Source organism: Giraffa tippelskirchi, chromosome 7 (genome assembly GCF_054371585.1).
Source record: "Giraffa tippelskirchi isolate mGirTip1 chromosome 7, T2T-mGirTip1v1.2.pri, whole genome shotgun sequence".
NCBI classification, from domain to species: domain Eukaryota; kingdom Metazoa; phylum Chordata; class Mammalia; order Artiodactyla; family Giraffidae; genus Giraffa; species Giraffa tippelskirchi.
The window spans coordinates 51568632-51574822 of NC_137281.1; positions in this window are offsets into that span (position 1 = coordinate 51568632).

The window sequence follows — 6191 nt, forward strand, 5'->3', positions numbered from 1 at the left end:
CAGGAGGCAGCCAGTTCGCTTTTTTGGACTGTTGGGGCCCAGCCCCACAAATCACGCTGGGCAACGACAGCTGATGCCACTTTTCCAAAGAATGGAATTGCACCGGGAACTGGCGGCCACTTGCAGCCCAGTGCAAGAGATTCTCTTTATTAAAATGTTAAAAAGATCCACTTTATTTCCAATAAATCAAATAAAATGACTCCAGCAGTTCCAGTCCTTTCTACGCCTGGAAAGACTTGGCGGTGGATTTTTTTTTTTTCTTTCTTATTTTTTTTTTTCAACGTGGCCCAAGTTATGATGGTGTTTGGTGTTTCCCTGCCACCTCACAAATCACCAAGAAGACAGATCAATTCTAGCTTGCAGGAAAAAAAAAATCCATCAAGGGCAATAGATTTTATTAACTGCTCAGGTGAGAGCCTGACTGGCCGCCCGCTCCACAATTGTGCATCTGGCACCAAAGTTGAGGCCATGATTTGAGGAAACTTTTTTTTTTTTCTATATCTGGATGTGTTCTTTTAGAAGCTTCTAGCTATCTCCAGGGATTTGGAACAGTAGTAGCCACTGCTCAAGAGATTTTATAAGTGGGGTGCTTTGGGAATGATAGTAAGAGGGATCTTGCGGTCTAACTTTCACAGAAGGAGTTTAAGAATGTGTATTAAAGTCCTTGCTTTGTCATTTCCATACAGCCTCCTTCTAAAAAAAAGTTTCAAGTTTTTTTATAAAGGACAGTTTTCCAATAGAATGTATGCAACCAAAAAAAAAAAAAAAAAAAATCTGGGTCAGGAGGAAAAACTCAGAAAACTGAAGTACTAAACTCAAACTCTAATGTATTTCCTCCTGTTTGGATCTGAGATCCCCAGTGGCCAAAGCAATAAGAGAAACATGTAGACTACATAGTTCTTATACATGCAAGTAAACAAATACCTTCTGACATAATTTCCCTGACTAAAAATTGGACTAAATGTACGATGTGACATCTAATACAGCAGCACACTGAGCAATGGACCATGCTAAGATCTAGTGGGCTGGGCTGCATTCCCCAAGTCTGACACAGGCCCTGAGACAGTCACAAGGGCATTAAATAGATGTCTAGACTTAATCAAGAAGTAGCAGAGGATGGGGTGGGGTGAAAAATCTGGAGCGACATTTTCTAAGTGTGACCTCCAGCTCTGCCACTGGAGTTTCCCACTCTCTGTGGCTCCGTTTGTCCATTGGTTAAATGAAATATAAATTGTACCGAACTCATAAGGTTGTTGAAGATTAAGTGACAAAACAACCACTCAATAAATGTCAACTGATGCACCTTTTAAAATTTCTTCATTGTCAGCAGTTCAGTCACAAGGTCATCTCTCATGTGGTCCCAAGGTCACTGATGAAGATGCAATGCCATCTGACCACCCAGATGCATTAGCCAACGCTGGTCCAAGAGATGGCAATGTTGGCCTAATACCCCCCAGAAGAGCACAAGAAAGGTGGCAGCTGCTGCTGCTGCTTCCAGTCTCTTCAGCTCTCCACTGTTCTCTTTAGGCACCCACCTCCGAGTCTCTGAGAAGTGCAGTCAGCGTTGGACAGATGATCTGATTGTCCCAGCTTGGAACCCACATGTGTGGAGATGCCTACCCAAGTTACCCAACAATAGGAATAAAATGGGGTCCTCTGAACTCAGACAGACTTCAGATCAAAGCATCCTTGAGTACCCTAATTTTTATCCATTCCAGGGCAGGTGCCATCTTGTCAATCAGAGGCCCACTGGGTTGAGCCCATAGATTCAGTAGACACAGAGACAGAGAGAGAAGAGATGATCAACCATGACAAGGGGTAAAGAGGGCAGGAAGATGATGTTGCAGCCACTTTTCTATAAGCAGCCACTTGGGCAGGGAAGCACACTAAGGATAGGGTGTGTCCAAGGTACAAAGCAGCATTACTGATTTTATTGTCCTGCTGGCCCTTTCTGTGGTCTTCCCACCCCATCTCTCTTACTGCTCCTCACCAAACAGGTCCAGTCTTCCCCCTTTTTTGCAGGGTGGCACTTGCCGGCCCTCTTGTGCTTACATGGGGCTGTGTGTCTAGTTCTAGCCAATGAGCTGGGAGCAAAAGTGACAGGTGTCACTTCAAGGCTGGGGCACTTAATCACCAGTGTGAGACAGGTTGGTTTCCCTGGAATAGGGGCTGAGATGAATATTTGTGCATGTGGCATGTGGGGGAGTATTCTCACCACAACTACTGCAAGAAGGAGGGAAGCAAGACTGACAGAGGGCAAGGTGGATGACTGCAGTTGCAGCAGAGGCCTCAGCCAACCCCAGGAGAGCTCTGAGGCTAGAGCAGCTCTTTCAAGATGCGCCTAAGAGAGTCAGGGGGCTGCGCCTTAGTGCCTCCAGTGGGCCAGTTGTCGGCTGTCCCCCAAGGAGGGGAATAATCTCTGTCAGACAGCTTGGTTTGGCCAAGGACCATATTCCAGTCTGTCCTCAACTTTGTCACCTCTACATAAAACTAAGATGTGACCTGTAACAGGTAACCAGAGGCTATGATTTCCAGGCTGCTGCTGACCTCAGGCACCTGATTGGACCGGTGAAAACAGATGTAGATTTGCCTGGCTGAAGGCCTGCTCGTTCTGTCACTGGCCAGGACCTGAGCCAGCATTTACCAAAGTCCTGGGCTTTTGTCCTGAGCTGTTCTACTGGCAGGCAGAGTGGCCCCAGCCAACCCCATTTGATTTCAGTTGAGTGTATCCCACGGGCCAGTGTCCATTCCCTCCTATCTCATTCCCCACAGGTTGGATTATGGGGGCTGAGGGGAGTTAACTTCAAGAGTCTTTTCAGGCCTTGAGGCTTACCTCTAGAAACACAGCAGCTAGGAAGCCAAAAAGATTGGTCCACAAAATGAAACCTGGATTGGAATCTCCAGACTTTACTTACATTGGGCAAGTTGCTTTGACTCCCCAAACCTCAGTTTCTTCATCAATAAAATGGGAATAATAACATAACACTCCAAGGACTGATATACAAACTGATGTCACTTCCCCCCTCTATCCCACACTCCCTTCTACTCTCAGAGAATGTGCATTTTGCTAAAAAAGAAAAGATATCAAGTTTTGTTCAACAAAGATTGGAGAAAAATCATTTCACTCCAATGATTAGAGGCATTTGAAGAAATCCAGTTTTGTTTGTTTCATCTTGTTTTCCCTTCAGCTCCCTAATGAGAGTCTTTTAACTGATAGATTGACGCTGGCAAGTAAATACTGACGCTGAAAACCACCCCTTCCTACCCTGACTCTATCTTCTCCCACCCCAGCTCCTACCAGCCCCTGACAGTTTTTGCAGCTGGGGGTTCCCCAGAAGCTTGGTCTGCATTATTCAGACACATTCCAAGCTCACACGGCTTTGCTGGGTACCTCATTCTGGCTTTGGAGCTGATGGAATCATCCAACAGTCAGCATCTGTCTCCTGAGGTGCCAGGGGTTGAGACTGTCTCCTCTCATTGACTGACATTGCAAAGACATCCTTCCTGTGTGTGTGGAGGTGGCCATATGGGTAGGTGAAGTGCTTGTGTCTTTTGTGTACAAGTACTTGTGTATGTGTATATGGAAAGGGGGCAACTGGTGTTTCGTCCAGCCGAGATAACTTGTTCAAACTGTGGTATCTTTGAATGTGCTGCTGTGATGAGGTATTTGCATAGACAGTGATAAACCAAATAGATGCCCTAATTTGGTATGCCAGGAGCCCTTGGTAGCTGGGATATACCCGGACAGCGGGAAGGAAGCCCATCCTGAACAGCCTCGTGGCATAGCATAATGTTGACGCTATTCCTCTCCCAATGGGATGGCCTGCTAGAAATACCAGGGTGATGACAATACACCATCCACCACACCTGACCACCCAAAGGCATACCTGATTGCTCTTGAGCCGTGAACCTGCTTTAGGCTTCTTCCTTTATGTTACTTGACTTTAAACTGTAAATAGACACTCGCACTGTTGTCTTAATTATTCACTCCACCTGTACCAATATCCTTTATCCTTGACTCTGGGTTTGGCCAGATGAACATGACGTGACCCACGGAATGTGGCAGAAGGGATGGAGAGCCATCTGTAAGTCAAAGCCCCAAGAGGCCCTGTACATTTCAGCTGCTGCTTGCCAGGGCCTCTGCCGATGCCTTCAAAGGCACATTCGTGGGTGAGCTCACTGGTTGTAGGAGAAGAGAAGAACACCCCCCATGGACCCAGAGATGCTTGAGCAAGCCTAGCAGAGCCCTTCCAGATCAGCTGGGCCACAGTTATATGAACTAAAAATAAACAATTGCTCTAAATCAGGGGATGGTTTGTTACACAGCAATAGCTAGCCAATGATTATATTTGCTTTTCTTTTGTATCTGTATATCCCTCTGGAATATAAGTCCCATGTCTGTCTTTTGCTGCTGTGTGCTCAGCTTCTAGAACAGAATCTGGCACATAATAGGTGCTCAAATGATTTTTGTTGAGAAGATGCATTAGCTAGCTTCTGTACTGTAGATAGTGCTGCTGATATGAACCCCCTGACATGCGTTGTCCTACCAGAAATACTTTCTGATGTACAGTTCAGTCCTCCCATGTGGAAAGCATCCTATGACCTTGACAATCTTCACTGCCATTTAGCCATCTAATTCAGCCTATGACAAGGCAAGTTCCTCTTATGATGGTCTAGAGTAGGATTAGATGAAGTAAGGAATGTTCCACAGAGACTAGGGTGGACAGCTAGGTGCTTGGGGATCTTCAGTGAAGAACACCTGGGGTGAGACAGCCTTCTGAATTTCCTCAATGTATGCATGAAGAGCCCAGACATCTAAGAATTTGACAGAAAATACTCCTTTGGTTTCTGTGGTATGACACTGATATAGTGTCCTCTGAATGCATTTAATACGATCATGACTTCCACATTAGCACAGAGATAAAACAGGGAGTGATTTTTAGGCCATCTCAGTTTAACTGACTTGTCTTTAGGACTCCAGTCCTAAAGGGGGCTTGGTATTAATAGAGAAATTGGGCATTCAGTCACCAATTTCATCCTGTGAACTAGAAGCTGTTAAAACCCCCCTCTAGGTGTCTCCCTTACCCAAAATTAGTGACTGGGGTTATTTCTACACAGAGAATCATCTCAGCATCAGTATGGTAAAGCAGCAGTTTTCAAATTGTGGCCCCTAGACTGGGAGCATCGGCATCACCTGAGAACTTATTAGAAATGAAAATTCTCAGGCCTCATTCCAGATGTATTGATTCAAAAAAAATTGGGGGATAGGGTCCAGAAATCTGTTTTACAAGATTTTCATATGCATAGTTGGAGAATCACTCCTCTAGAGAATTCTCCAGCACTCACTTACTTAGATTCATTCATTCATTCAAGAAATCACACAAAGTGCCTACTGCATATTAGCCACTGAGCTAGGCAACAGGGAAGAAATGAAAAAGCATGGTTTGTGTGCTTTAGAAAATATGACTCACAGAGAGAAAGACATCATTCTATTACAATGTGCTGCAGGAGGTGCTGAAAGAGGCAACGTAGCCAGAACTCTGGGGGCTCAGGAGGTCTTTAAGGAGAGGCAAGAGCTCCACTGTGGTTGGTTTCCACTGAACGTCAAAACCATTATAATCTCTACCTGACAAAAGTTGTACTTTTTGTACCTGTTGATGAGAAACTAAATAATAGTGCAAGGCAGCTCCAATTCAGCACCTCCCTCTAACTTAATTTGAAGTTTCTCCTTCACAATCTCTTCTAGGCAAAATCGCAAATGGCAGTGTCTGTGTGGGGTGGGAGCAGGCCGGGGGCGGTGGGGCATTACTTATAACTGACAGATAATGTTTAGTGTGCATTCAGTAAGATGCCTTCCAGTGATACCATGGCCCCTGGCCCCCACCCACCATCTGTCTGTGGTCCCAAACAAGGATAAAGAAGAGGGGATACTTAGGGGGAGAGGCTGATGACCAGAGAGATGGCAGGAGGCAACTGTGGGCAGTTTGGGGGTCCAGGTTAGGATCAGCTTAAAAGTCAACATCTGGAGGTGGCACTGTATCCTACTGGTGAAGGGAAATCATCCAAACTGCTTAAAGGGATAGTTCAATATCTCATCTACATTTTAAGAAGTTCATTTTAGCCATAGTGGAAGATGGATTGCATTGAGGCCACAACTAAGGAAGTGAGACTTTTAGAAAACTATAATAAAA